We start from the raw sequence: 15,778 nt of genomic DNA on the forward strand, positions 1-15,778 counted from the left end.
CTATCTGTCAGGGGGAGCAGCAATCACATACCTTGCCAGTCACTAGTTTTCATGTATGGTATGCTACCTAAAATGTCATTCTATGGGAAGCAAGAACAAATCATTCCTAGTGCCTTCCAATAGCAAATGCTTGCCCAGGCCTAAAGACTCAACATGGGGACAGTGTAATATAAATTTATATTGTTAGCCCAATATATTGTCATCTTGCAAGGATAATTCAGCTTTATTCACAAAAATAGCTACTGCAATTGTACTATGTGCTAGACAAATACTAAGATGGATCCTACATCAAAGAAGAAAACAGACATACGCCTACTTTGTAGAGCACGTTATCCAGTGAGGGCAGATTTTACACAAATGCACAGAGAAATGCTTATGTGCAAGTCGTGAGAGGGGCTCTGAAAAGAAAACAGAATATCAAGAGGAAGAATAGATGTAACAGGAAGTGAACTCTGTTTAAAGAAGTCCAGGGCACTGCTCTCTAAGAAAGTGATCCTTAGTCTAAGACTTGAAAGCTAAATCAGAATTGCCCAAGCAAAGAGGAGTTAAGATGTCAGGCAGGAGCAACCGCAGTTTCAGGACCCTAAGATAGGAAGATGGCAAGAGAAAGGATCTGAAGAAACAGAAGTTTGGCAAAGTGAGAAAGGAGAGCGCTAAGGGTGGTGAGGGAGGAGAGGCAAAGGGCAGTCCGTGTTCAGGGTCATGAACGTTAGAGTAAGGATTTTGGATTATGTCCCAAGGACAAGAGAAGCACTGAAGGGTTCTAAGCTGGGGAAATGACACTTAAGTGTCTCACAGTGTTCACTTTTAAAGAAGTGTGCTTTGACTGCCTTGTGAGGAAAATGGATTGGAGGAGGAGAATGGACTGGTGCGATGAGCTTAGACAGAAGAAGCTAGTGGCTGGAACTCCTGAAATATCAGTAAAGATATAGAGACAGCTTTACTTTGAAGGTTGAGTTAACAGACGTGGTAACTGGAAGAGTGGTTACCACAGAGGAAGGATGACCACAACTGTCACAATTCACTACCTTACTTTAACGTTGCAAACTACAGTATCTTTGCTACTTTAAAGATGTCTTAATGCTTGTTTGATTTTATTTTAAAATTTCACGGAAGTCTGTTTCAGGGAGTCAATATATTGGCAACAAGCATTCAAACATTTGTTATTTACTACATAGGGCATTTCCAATGCACGAGGCCTGCATATAAAACCCTGGGGATACAAAAAGGGGAAGAAAAAGAAAGATCCCGTTTCCCAGTGTGCAAATGGACACCAACATTTCAATCAGAGGCATGTGGAAAGAATTCAGTCTTTTTGTTTTGTTAATTCTTACCCAAGGATATTTTCCATTGATTCTAGATAGAGTGGAAGAGAAGGAGGGAGGGAGGAAAGGAGAGAGGGAGGAAGGGAGGGAGAGAAACATTGATATGAGACAGACACATGGACTGGTTGCCTCCACACATGTCCCAACTGGGGAGGGGGTTGATCCTGCAACCCAGGTATGTTCCCTTGACTGGGAATCGAACACGAACCCTTCCCTGTATGGGCCGACACTCCAACCACTGAGCCACACTGACCAAGGTGAGAATTTAGTCATTTTGTAAAAAAAACATTTATTGTACTTACCAACCCATAATATTTTAGTTAATACTTGCTTTTAAAAATAAAATTGGAACCAATCAACTTGCCCCATTCATACAGTTGTACTGAGACATTATTCTGCTCACATCTGCATTGTCCTTCCATGTAGACTGTTCCCAGGTTCAAACGAAGTGTGAATTCCTGGCTTTTTCTATGAACATCTACAAAATGAAGTCTCACTCAGAAGACAGTTTACATCATCATATATTAAATATAAGAAGCAATCCCTTATCTCTACCACACCGGTTCACAAGGTGGGGGTGGGGAGCAGTGTGATTTTGCCTCCCAAGGGGTATTTGGCTATTTCTGGAGACATTTTTGGTTTGTCACAACGGGGAGAACTACTGGCATCTGGTGTGTAGAGGTCAGGAATGCTGCTAAACATACTAAGATGCACATGACAGCCTGTGCAATAAATAATTATCTGGCCCACAGTGCCAATAATAAGACTAAGAAACTATTCTGCAGTGGGACAGCCATGGGGGGAGGATCCATCCCAGAACTCACTTATCCCTGGTGGACAATCACATCTGAGCTCTCATCATGGAGTAAGCTTTTGTAAGTGACAATGCATCCACCGGGGACAATGCCCTCAAACCACCCCCATTTCCTGTTTTCCTTGGAATAGAAATGGTCAAGACCTCAGAAACAGTCCAGACCTGCCCATACCACCTACTAGATCATGAAGATTGAATAGAATGCATTCATTTTATTGCACCAGATCTCAGTCTTCTATCCTGGGGCCAGAGTGTTTGAGTGGGAAAGAAAGGCGGGTGCAGGCTAACAGCTACTACTCGAATCTGTTCTTTAGCAGCACTTACCTAATACACAGAACACCTTCCTTTTTACCAGCCAAGTGTTAAATAGGCTTTCTTTCTGCTGAACTTTGCAGGTAGGCTAAAGAGGACTGACATAGACCACTGGGGTTGACTGATCCAGTGGTTCAACAGTCCCTGCTCCTTCCATCTGGCCATTTGGCCTCTTTACAGGTATGCCCTACTTTTCGAAAGTTCAGGTTATGCCACTTCACCTTTATGAAAGACCTACATTAGTGAGTAGCTGTTTTCACTAACCAAAGGAAATCCAAAGAGTTTTCAACTTTATGAAAGAAGGTGAGCCCTACCACATGTGGTTCAGTGGTTAGGGTGTCAGCCAGTGCACCAAATGGCTGCAGGTTTGATTCCCAGTCAAGGGCACATACCTGGATTGCAAGTTCGATCTTCACATGGTTGGGGCATATGCAGGAGGCAACCAACCGATGTGTCTCACATCAATTTTTCTCTATTTCTCTCTCTCTCTCTCTCTCTCTCTCTCTCTCTCTCTCTCTTCCATTCTTTTAAAAAATCAATGGGAAAAATATCCTTGGGTGAGGATTAACAAAAGAAAAAAGGTGAAAAGTGAGGCCAGGCCCGGTATCTCAATTGGTTAGAGCATCATCCCAATATGCCAACGTTGAGGGTTCAATCCCAGTCAGGGCACATATAAGAATCAACCAATGAATGCATAAGTTAAGTGTTAACTGAGATCTCTCTCTCCTCCCCCCGACCCTCAAAAATCAATAAATTTTTTAAGTGAAAATAGCATTCAGCATTTGTTTTGCAGCCAGTCATCATAGAGGCAGTGCTCACCACCAGGCTCCTTCCCTGGGAACATACTCAGCCTCTCAGCATCATCCCACCATAGCTTTGTATTGTGTCTGTGAGCATCTGTGCTTTATGTTGAATTAGTTTGTGCACCCATTAGCAACATGTGTCCTAAGGTATCAGAAAAACTTAAAAGAGCCCAAAACAGGAAGTAATTAAGTGTATCTGCTATGATTTGGTAGGTTATTTTTGGGTCTGGGAATGCTAAAAATTTTCCCATATAAATCAATGGTAATTGCTTCTTCATTTTATACCATTTGGGCTTATAAAAGGTGTCATAGGAACATTCTGCTTTGGGTAGCAGGGAAAGGTGTATGTTGACCTTCTTCTTATATAGGCTCACTTCATGATGCCCCGATGTGGCCACTGTTGTTCCAGGTCTCCAAAGGCAGCATGGCAGACCACACCCAGAAGCACCGAGAGACTTCTTCTCCCGTATCTAAGAGTAAGAGAATTCCCCCCCCCCACCCCTCCCAGAAAGCTACCTTCAATGACTCTCCAGCAGTGCTTCACAAAGGCATGACTAATAAAGCCTGGAAATCAGACTCCTCTTGCTTGGCTCAGTTCATCAAGATTTATCCTGTGTGGAGAACCCTTCCCCAACTGAGCACATGGCGAGAGGCACTCTCCACCAAGTGTGTGTGTGTGGGGGGGAGGGGGGAGGGGGGGCGGGGGGAATGGCAGCCACAGGCTCTAAATTCCTTAAGTTTATCCAAAGAAATGACACTTAAATAATCATAAACCACAACCCTAGCTGATTTGTCTCAGTGGCTAGAGTATTGGCCTGTGAACTGAAGGGTCCCAGGTTTGATTCCGGTCAAGGACACATGCATGGGTTGCAGGCTCGATCCTCAGTAGGGGATGTGCAGGAGGCAGCCAATCAATGATTACTAGTATCTCTCTCATCACTGATGTTTCTATCTTTCTCTCCCTCTCCCTTCCTTGCTGAAATTAATAAAAATATATTTTAAAAACTAATAACCATAAACCACAACAATCACGGGACACACTGATATGAGCCAAAACCTATATTATAAGGGACACGATATGGCCCTATTCTTAAGAAGGTCATCATCTAGACAGGAGAAAAGAGTTACATACAAACTAGGTGTATGCATGTATCCTAACCTCCAATTCCCAATTACAATTTCAAAAAGGTTAAAATTTTCATTAAGCTCGGGTAGAAACATCAGCTTATCTGTAGCCCTCTGCTGTTTGTCAACCTCTGTTAAGAATGTTCAAACTTCCAGAAATCGCTATTCTTCTAAGAAAATAGTCAAATACATTCACATAGCACTGCCCAGACAGCATCTCTAAGATGCAGGGAATACCGAAGAGGCTTCAGTAAATTACTCCACAAGTCACAATATCCAGGGCTATGCCATTAGATCTCAAAGAAGCCACAAAACACACTGGGTTAGCATTTAAGCTCGAAAACAACTGCTGTATAGGTTTCTTCTGAGTAATTAAATGTGTCCTAATGGGGTTTAGCAGGAACAGAATACTTGCTCTAAGTTGTTTACTGAGAACAGCAAATATTTTCTGAAAGCAGTATATTTATTTTTAAAGATTTTTAAAGGTAAAACTAAATTTAAAATTTGTATATTTGTTTGCAAATGAATCACTATTCCTACATATTCTAACATATGCAATAAAATTCCTTTTTTAGCCCTGGCCAGGTGGCTCAGTTAGCTGGAGTGTCATCCTGTACTCCCAAAGGTTGTGTGTTTGATTCCTGGTCAGGGCACATACCTAGGATGTGGGTTCATTACTGGTCGGGGCATGTGTGTGAAGCAACTGATCTCTCTTTCTCTGTTTCTCTCTCTCTCTCTCTCTCTCTCTCTCTCTCTCTCTCTCTCTCTCTAAAAATCAATAAAAACATATCCTTGGGTGAGGATTAAAAAAAAAAACATATTTTTCAGATACTTCTTTCTCACACTATTTTTGAATTCAGCAAAGATCTAAATATGCTAAAATGGGATATGGTAAATTTTAAAATTAATACATAAGCTTCTGAATCACCTTGACAGTCACACACTATAATAGGTCAGGGACAGATACATGAAGATCACAAAATTTACTCAGGCTCCTCTTTCATTATTCTTTCTATTAACCAATATAACAGCTTTTAATACATTAAAACTTCGGTAATTAAGTATATTAGAGAAAATAAACAGCTAAAACAGCCATATTTTACATCACCAGACCACTAGCCATGATTTCTTCACTATGTAACACAGAATTGCTATTCCTCTCTACTTATCTCAGGCCTACCAGTGGGATTCATGAGTAAAGTGCACGTTGTGCAAGAGCTCCCAAGCCCCAAGAAGCCTTTGCGACGTACGAAATACTCACCGACGTTTCTCAAACACCTAACACAGTGCCGGGCTCCGAAGTGTTTGTGTGAGTGAGTGATTCCCAAGCACAGGTTTACCACATTTGAATGAATATGCTCCTGACAGCTTTAGTTTGGCCTTCATAATCATCCCCACAGCCTAGAATTTTGCAATAGCATCAAATCCCCCATCACTGTTTTTCTCACCTTGAATTCATTCTGTTCCCAGAACAACCTATAGAAAAACCTGAGGTCCCCGGGCCTGTGATTTTCATGCATCTGTCCCTGACCTATTATAGTGTATGACTGTCAAGGTGATTCAGAAGCTTATGTATTAATTTTAAAATTTACCACATCCCATTTTAGCATATTTAGATCTTTGCTGAAAAAAAGTAATGAAATTTACACAGGCATTCCTGCTGGCTTGAAACCTATATGGCTCCTCTATCCTAAGGACATCACCCGACTTCCTAGGGCAGAAGTTTGAGCCTCTCTATGCTACGGCCACAATCACTATATGCAAGACCTACAATAGGCTTTGTCCCTTCTGCAAAACTGCCTATAAACTACCCTACGAGAGGTACACTGATGGTTAATCGGCCTCAATTTCTTCCCTGCCTGGACTGACACACTCCTTGCAATGTGACTTAGCAGGTCCTTCCATGAGAAGGTGGGATTTATCTCTACGCCTCTTCAATCTGTGGCCTGCTGACTTACGTGGGTGAACAGACTGAGCACAAGTGCTGATGTGCCATTTCTAAGCCTAAGCCTGAGGAGCCCTGCACTCCTCCTACCCTCCCCCCGCACCCGAGGAAGGAATGCCAGCCTGAGAGAGGAGGAGAAACTATTAGGAGGAGAGCCCTGTGGCCTAGCTGAGGTCCCCCTAGATCCATCTACAGATGGGCAAACATGCAAGAGCTTGGGATGAACAGAGATGTTTACATGATCCTGAGTTGGTCATAGACACGTGACTGAGTCTAGCCAAGACCTGAAGAATCATCTCGCCCATCTAGGGACGGCTGAGCAATAACAGATGCTGAGTCTTCTTTTATAGTTTACTAGTGGCCCGGTGCACGAAATTCGTGCACATTAAAGGGATTAATTAGAGGAAATAATTTAATATTGCTATTTGCCCTTTCTCTATAATAGAAGTGTCAGAGATGAAAGAAAATTAGTAAAATGTATATGAAAACCTTCCTCCTGTCAGTCTGGGGCGCACCACGGGACCGAGTCAAGTCCCCGCCCACCCACATGCGCCTCGAAATCGCATGAGACCCAGACCCGGCCGCTCCCCCCTCCCCCCTGCCGCCCTGGCCATTGGGCTAGATTCAGACCCAGCCAGTCCCACCCTTGTCAAGCCCCGCTGGGCAGGGGAAGTAGCCTCAGGTCCCCTGGCCTGGCACCAGGACGGGGGACACAGCCTGAGGTCCCGCGTCAAGCCCCGCCAGGCGTGGGGTCGCAGCCTCAGGTCTCCCAGCCCGGCACCGAGAAGGGGGCATAGCCTCAGGTCCCCTGTCAAGCCCCACCAGCAGGGGAGTGCAGCCTCAGGTCCGCCGTCAAGCCCCGCTGGGAGGGGGGTGCGGCCTGAGTTCCCCCAACCCAGCACTGGGGGTGCACCTTGAGGTCTCCTGTCAAGCCCCGCTGGGTGGGGAGCACGGCCTGAGGTCCCCTGTCAAGCCCCGCAAGGCAGGAGGGCACAGCCTCAGGTCCCCTGGCCCGGTGCTGGGGCGGGGGGCAAGGCCTGAGGTCCCCATCAAGCCCCGCCGGGTGGGGGGTGCGGTCTGAGGTCCCCTGGCCTGGTGCCGGGGTGGGGGGCACAGCCTGAAATCCCCTGTCAAGCCCCACCTGGTGGGGGCTGCAGCCTGAGGTCCCCGGGCCTGACGCTGGGGTGGGGTGAGCAGCCTGAGGTCCCCTAACCCAGCACCAGGATGGGAAGCCCACCTTGAAGTTCCCTCTCAAGCCCTGCCAGGTGGCCCGAGATACCCTGTTAAGCCCTGCTGGGTGGGGGACACAGCCTGAGGTCCCCTGTCAAGCCCCACGGAGGTGGGGGAGGGCATAGCCTGAGGTCCCTGCTGATTGCTCATTAAGGCTCCTTATGGGAACTTGGCCTCAGCTGTGGGTGCAGCCATCTTTGTGATGGAGTGATGGTCAATTAGCATATTACCTCTTTATTAGAAAGTATAAGAAAAATTGCCCTGGTATATACTAAGGTGCGGAGTAGTTCATTATGCAGCAACTGATACAGTTCTCTGGACAATATTATCTATTCTATTAATCTTTTGAGGACTGAAATTAAATCTTATTAATTCTCATTTTTTTCAATACTTAGTTTCCAGCACAGTATCTAGCACACCATAGGTTCTCAATGAAGGTTGAATTAAATTGAAAATGTCATTATCCTCTGCATTCTAACTTATACTATTCCTCATGCAATAATGTATCTATTTAGTTTTATCTTTATGAGGGTGATTATGTCTGTTAGAATATAGAGTAGTTAAGACTATGCATAAAAAGTTCAACCCTGAATTCTTTTATAGATTTAATACTCATGAAAATAGATTTATTATGTCCATACCTAAATATAAAAATAAATGAGCACTTTGAATATGACCAAATCTTTTAAAATTTTTATGGGTAAAAATCAAACTACTTAAATTATAGTCTCTTCTGCATTCTAAATTCAAGCCACGGTCTATATAACTAACACTAAACAACTTTTCCTTCTCATTCAATCTGAGTTAGAAGCTGAAATGGTAATCAACAGAGTAGAAACCCACTACTAGCCTGGGAAGCAATGGGGGAAATCTCACACCACAGCCTCTACATTGGGAGGGATAAGAGGAGGAGCTGAACATCCTTAGGTAAACACAAGATGAAGGGTGGTATTTGGTGGCATTGTTACCTAGATCCTAGGACAAAACACATCTTAATACTAACCCAACCATTTAGACTAGATATATCTTTTGAATAACCACCAGAACTTGTCCTGTTCTCTTAACAGACTATCTGCTCCTGTAGTTCATCAGAGCCAACTATGAAGGCCAAGTATGGAGGCTGCTTTTGGGACTCGGCTATTTCAAGTAGTCCTAGAACTCTGAAGTAGATTCTAGACTTTCCTACGCCACAATGCATCACTGAAGGTTTGTATTCCTTTGCCTTCTTAAGACCAGTTCCACAGAGCACGGTTAACTCTGAGAGTTCTTAGCAGTCACAAGTAGCAGGGCACAGGCAATTAAGGAGATTTTCCCATTTAGATCCCTTATATTTCTCCAGTTCACAGGTCACAAAACCCTTACTCATTTATTAGGTAGTGCAAACCCTCTTGGGAGGCAATAGCAAAGAAACAACATGCATATGAAGTCATCACATTAGCAGAATTTGTACAGAAGCACCCATCTGTGTGACAGACCTGCTGTGAAACCCAGTCTCTGCCACAAGCTAGCTGTGTAAGGTGAGCTTCACTGAGCCTCAGTTTGCTCATCTGTAAGATGGGGAAGTAACGCTGCCTCTTGGGGCCATGATGTGTATCAGATGATCTGTTTCACATCTATTCGTAAATCAATCACCAAGCACACTGCTAGCATGGCAGGCACTTCTCAATTCTATAAAGCATCTTTTTTTTTTTTTCTATTTTCCACCAAATAAAATTCTTGTCCTTCAATCTCCCTTCTGCAATTTTCCCAGGCACAATAACCTGGTACTATAACACATCCTTTTTGTAACAATTTGACAGTCATTTAATTCTACCATAGTTCATATAGTGAGATACTTCTATATCTATACTTTCACTTGATTTAGAATGTCTTGTGAGAAGCAGTGTCATCTTACTCATTTTTGTAAATTTTTGTTTCCTCTTTCTTACCCCCATACTAGCACAATAAAACTTGCTCAGGGTCCCTGACAAATGGTTGGCTTTTCAAGCACTTATTCTTCAAAATATCAAGACATAGCAGCAGCTTTGGCAACCTCTGCTTTACACAGCCACCCATTTGAAAAAACAATAGAGCAGGCAATGATTTGACAACTCTTCCCTCAGCTAAGAATTACTTTGACAACAGTTGTCCAGAAAAGGGCTTATTTAATATCACAGAATCAGAGGCCATCTGTCTTACATTTTCTGTCTAAAAGTCAAGAATAAATTCTATCCACATCTCTGTATCTGAAAAATGTTATAAATATGGAATAATGGAATAAATATGGAATGATATACAGCCATAAAGTAACAACTATTATATAAGCAAGCAGACTGCTGAAATAAAAAAAAAAAATCTTCCTTTAATTATGTTTTATATGTCAAGATATTTGTATCTAGATATACACTGAGTGGCCAGATTATTATGATCTCTGAACACATAATAATCTGACCACTCAGAGTATATCCAATATAATAAAAGGCTAATATGCAAATTGTCCCCTCGACCAGGAGTTCGACCAGCAGGCAGGCCGGCCAACCACTCATGTCCCCTCCCCCTGGCCAGGCTGGCCAGACCCCACCCATGCACGAATTCATGCACCGGGCCTCTAATATGCATGTGTGCGTGTGTGTATGTGTGTGGCCAGATTATTATGCGTTCAGAGATCATAATAATCTGGCTGCTCAGTGTACATCTATCTAAAGAAATGGATAGTCATATCTCAAATCATAAGCCAAATAGTCATTATCAAGAAAAAAATGATACCTAACACATCCTAACAGCATCCCAGCAATAAACTTAAAACAAAAAGTTCTAAATGCAACCAACTTTCTCATCAACTCAGAAGGCCTTCTCTTTCCAGCCCAAGATGCAGTCAGATCCTATAACCCCCAACAACCTTCTCTGGTTAATCCAGTCCAAATTATGCCCTTTCTACTGTGAACTATAGCATTCAAAGCTTTTAACTTCTATTTTACAGCAAAAACAGCCTGTACTGAAAAAGAGGCAAGATGGCTGCAGTCTAGGGAAGTTCTGTCCACTTGCTCCCAGCACCGGTCCAGACTTGCAGCTAAACTGAAGAACATTCTACCCGAAAAAACAGCTAAAAAATCGCTGCTATTAAATACTGTGAGAACAGGGAGCGCTGAGAGGGGACAGGAGAAGATGCAAGCGGGTGGGCCAGTAACCGCAGCTGCGCAGCATCTCCCCGCTGGAGGGAAGGTGTGGCAGCCCACCCCTTACCCCCTGGGAACGTGGGGTCTCCACCCCATGCAGAATTTCCAATCCACAGAAACAGAGAAGGAAAGGGGAGCCCACATGGCATCAGACAATGGGAATCAGTGGTGATTCGGTCCAGTGGGGAGACTCAGACCCACTATCCCAGTGAGTGCTTGGTTACAACACCAGCCTGGAAATTTCACCCCCATCTGTGTCTGCAGGAGGCGCCACACAGCGGAACTCTGGACGGGCAGAGGGGACTGACCAGTTCACCCAGCAGTGAACCTGAGGGTCCAATGATTCTCCGAAAGAACTTTTAGTGGAGAGCAGGATGAGGGACAGAGAAAGGTCCTGGAAAAGAGGGGCTGATCCGCCCCACCTCAAGGAAGGATGAGGCCCCACCTGTGGAACGATTCTATGCTGAAAATCCGCACTCATGTGGCTGGCCTGGCAGCAGGGAACTCCCACATCTGGCCTGGTGAAAGCCTGGGAGGAGTCTCCTACCAAGGAGGGCCGGCCATGCTGAAAGATTAGAAGGTCAACCAGGGTTGGGTATTTTTTTAAATATCCCCTCCTGCTTGGGGTGACAACAGGGGGGTGTCAGTGACCCAGGCAGAGCTGAGGCACTGGAAGGAGAGGAAGCAGGCACTGCCTGGGTCTCCTACAAGGTGTGGGCAATACCCCCAACGTGAGTCTGCTTACCATCCTGACCAGGACCTGGACATCAGTGCAGAGTCCAGTTCCAAGCGGGGAGGGAGAGCAGCTCTTTACAGGGATATCAAGGTCTGAGACGCCAGGCAGACCTAGCCTCTGGCCCACGGAGGGCCTGACCGCTGGATGGTCTCTGCAGGATGTCCGTCAGGTTGCCCAGGGTCAAGCAGGGACAGCGACTTACACTGCCCTGCGGCACAGAACTGCCTGGGAGGCCTGGGACCCACACACCAAGGGACCACATTCAACCACAGGGAGAAAAATCCAGCGAGCTCCAAAATTGGTTTGTTTTTGTTTTCCTTTCCCTTTCTTCTATTCCTCTGTTTCTCTTATTTCTAGCATTCCTTTTAGTCTGTTCCTTTTTTCAATTTCTGTTTACTATTTTTAATTTTTATTTTTCTGTTTTGTTTTTCTTTTCCTAATCTCAGAAAGAGAATTTTAAAAAAATAATCCCAATTACTATTGCAACAACAACAAAAATAAGATACCTAGGAATAAATTTAACCAAAGAGGTAAAAGGCCTATACTCAGAAAATTATAGGACACTGGAAAAAGAAACTGAGAAAGATACAAACAAGTCAAAGCATATACCGTGCTCATCGATTGAAAGAATTAACATCATTAAAATGCTCATACTACCCAAAGCAATCTATAGTTTCAATGCAATTCGTATAAAAACACCATCAGCATATTTCATAGATATAGAACAAATATTCCAGAAATTTATATGGAACCAAAAAAGACCCAGAACAACCACAGCAATCTTGAGAAAGAAGAACAAAGCTGGAGGGATCACAATACCAGATATCAAACTATACTACGAAGCCACTGTAATCAAACTAGCATGATAATGGCACAAGAGGCATATAAATAAAAGGAACAGACAGAGACCCCAGAAATTGACTCACACCATTATGGTCACTTAATTTGTGACAAAGGAGGCAAGAGCATACAATGGTGTAAAGACAGTTTCTTCAATAAATGGTGTTGGCAAAATAGATAGATATGTGCACAAAGAAGCGAAACTAGTCTCCAACTTACACCATACACAAGACTAAACTCAAAATGGATAAAAGACTTAAATGTAAGGTGTGAAACCATAAAAATTCTACAAGAAACCATAGGCAGCAAAATCTCAAACATCTCATATAGCAGAATTCTCACTGATACATCTCCTAGGGCAAAGGAAAAAAAATTAACAAATGGGACTATATCCAAATAAAAAGCTTCTGAAGAGCAAAAGAAACCATCACCAAAAATGGTAAAACCAAGGTATGGGAGAACATATTCACTAGTGATTCATATGGTAAGGGGTTAATTTTCAAAATATAGACAGAACTCATACAACACGAAATACCCATGGGCAAAGGACCTGAATAGACATTTCTCCAAAGCGGACATACAGATGGCCAATAGACATATGAAAAAATGGTCAACGTCACTAGTCATCAGAGAGTTGCAAATTAAAAACCTGCCAGAATGGCTATCATCAATAAATCAACAAAGAACAAATGCTGGTAAGGATGTACAGAAAAGGGAATCCTAGTACACTGCTCGTGCAAATACAGACTGGTGCAGCCACTATGTAAAACTACATGGAGTTTCCTCAAAAAATTAAAAATAGAACTGCCATTTGACCCAGTGGTCCCACTTTTAGAAATACAGTCTGAGAATCCTGAAACACCAATCAGAAAGAATGTATGCACCCCTATGTTCATAGCAGTGTTATTTACAACAGCTAAGACCTGTAAAACATCCAAGTGCCCATCAGCAGATAAGTAGATAAAAGAGCCATGGTACATTTACACAATGGAATACTATGCATTCATAGAAGAGAAGGATCTCTTACTCTTTGAGACAGTATGGATGGACCTGGAGACCATCATGCTAAGTGAAATAACCCAGTCAGAGAAAGACAAATATCACGTGATCTCATTTATATGTGGAATCTAATGAAAAAAATAAACTGATGAACCAAATTGGTCCAGAGGCATGGATGCATAGAGCAGACTGACAGATATCAGAGGGAGTGAGATGTGGGTGACAGGAAGAGATTAACCAAAGAATTTATATGCATACTAGAGGCCCAGTGCATGAAATTCATGCATGGCGGGGGGGGGGGGGGAGGGAGTCCCTCAGCCCACCCTGCACCCTCTCCAATCCGGGACCCCTCGGGAGATGTCCGACTGCCGGACATCCCTCTCACAATCCTGGACCACTGGCTCCTAACTGCTCACCTGCCTGCCTGCCTGGTTGCCCCTAATGGCCCCCCCCACCCCCTGCCGGTTTGATAGCCCCCAAATGCCCCCCCCACCGGCCTGGTTGCCCCCAACTGTCCCCCTCTGCCAGCCTGGTCACCTCTTACTGCCCCCCCTGCCAGCCTGATCATAGACAGCCATCTTGTGAGGGCATGATTGTCAATTTGCATATTACCTCTTTATTTCATAGGATATGCATAGGCCATGGATACAGACAATAGCATGGTGAAGGCCCATAGTGGGGTGGGGCCTGGGTGGAGAGGGAATGTGGGGGGGGGGGTAATAGGAGATATCTATAATACTGTCAACAATAAACAATGTATTTTTTAAAAAGTTAATTGACTATATATGCATGGATCTATTTTTGGACTTTCTGCTTTGTCCTATTGATCTATATTTCTGTCTTGAAGCTAATACTACATTTCCTAATTACTATAACATAATAAATCTTGAAATCAAACAACAAGAACAAAACTCCATGTACTATATGTACATTTAAAAATAAAAACAGCTCAGCCAATGTGGCTCAGTTGGTTGAATGTTTCCTCTGCACCAGAGGTCACTGGTTCGATTCCTGGTCAGGGCATATGCCCGGGTTGTGGGCTCCATCCCCAGTTGGGTGTGTGCAGGAAACAGCCGATCAATGATTCTTTAATCATTGATGTTTCTATCTCTCTATCCCTCTCCCTTCTCTCTGAAATCAATAAGAATATATTTAAATAAAAATATATTTGTTGGAGTGTCATCTAGTACACTAAAAAGGTTGCAGGTTTGATTGCCAGTCAGCACACATACAGAGGTTGTGTTTGACCCCCCTTCAGGGTGAGTACAGAAGGTAATGCATTGATGACTCTCTCTCTCTCTCTCTCTCCCTCTTCCTCTCTCTCTTTTCCTTTTTCTCTAAAATCAATAAACATATCCTCAGTTGAGAATTAAATTTTTAAAAATAAATATCAAATACTTTGTACATTTAAAAAAATTTTTTAATTGATTTCAGAGAAGAAGGGAGAGGGAGAGTTAGAAACATCAATGGTGCGAGAGAATCATTGATCAGTTGCCTCCTGCATGCCCCACACTGGGGATAGAGCTCGCAACCCAGGCATGTGCCCAGACCGGAAATCCAACCATGACCTCCTGGCTCCTAGGTCAACGCTCAACCATGAGCCACGCAAGCAAGGCACTTGGTACAATTTTTAAAATAAGGACTATTTTGTTGCTCATTTTTCTACATCCTTAAGAAATTATGTACTGCCCTGTGATATTTTCCTGCAGGTGTTGAAAACAGTGTTGATTTACTCTTCCCTCTTATAAAGGTTCTTTTATCTCTCAATTATAAGCTCTTTGAGTTGGGAATTTGCTCTATTCCCTAGTCTTTATCCAGAGCTTAGTATACTAATTTGTGTAAAATCAATTACTTATTTCATTTTATATAACAACTAGTGGCCCGGTGCACAGATTCGTGCACATTGAAAGGAAATTAATTAGAATTCCTGGGGCGGCACCGTGGCTTGAAGGGTGTCTGTGGAGTAGCCGGGGGGAGAGGCAAGGGGGAAGAAAACTCGCTCGGGTCTTCTGGCTTGCAGTGCTGGCTCCAGTGCAGGGACTAATGCGGGTAGGGTGGGACTGGGCCAGACACGCCCTGGAGCCAACCTCCCATAGTCCCTCCCTGGCCAGCACACCTGGGGTGGCGCTGTGGCTTGAAGGGCATCTGCGGAGTGAGCGGGGTCCCTCAACCTGGCCTGAGGGGATCAGGCCGAAACCAGCTCTCCAACATCCCCCGAGGGGTCCTGGAATTGTGAGAAGGCACTCTGCAAGGTTGCTGTCATAGAGGGTGTGGAATGCAAACGCAAGTGAGCAGTAAACCAGATTCGGGGCCAACAGTGCCCCAGAAACAACATATCCCACAGCCGAAGGTGGAATTGCGTGGCCTCAGGAGGAATTGGGCTCACTCCTCTCTGGTTCTGGGGTGCGGCACCCGAGAACTGCTGCTGCCAAGTCACCACAGCTCGGCAGTTCCTGCATTGAGCGTCTGCCCCCTGGTGGTCAGTGCACATCAT

At 44.0% G+C, this 15,778-nt stretch overlaps 1 protein-coding gene across 13 annotated transcripts in view; it reads right to left on the reverse strand.

The window, feature by feature from the left end:
- CADPS2 (calcium dependent secretion activator 2) overlaps positions 1-15,778 on the reverse strand; it is a 498,042-nt gene that overhangs the window by 355,061 nt on the left and 127,203 nt on the right. The gene's annotated exons all lie outside the window — the stretch shown is intronic.

Source organism: Plecotus auritus (assembly GCF_963455305.1).
Source record: "Plecotus auritus genome assembly, chromosome: 4".
Taxonomy (NCBI): domain Eukaryota; kingdom Metazoa; phylum Chordata; class Mammalia; order Chiroptera; family Vespertilionidae; genus Plecotus; species Plecotus auritus.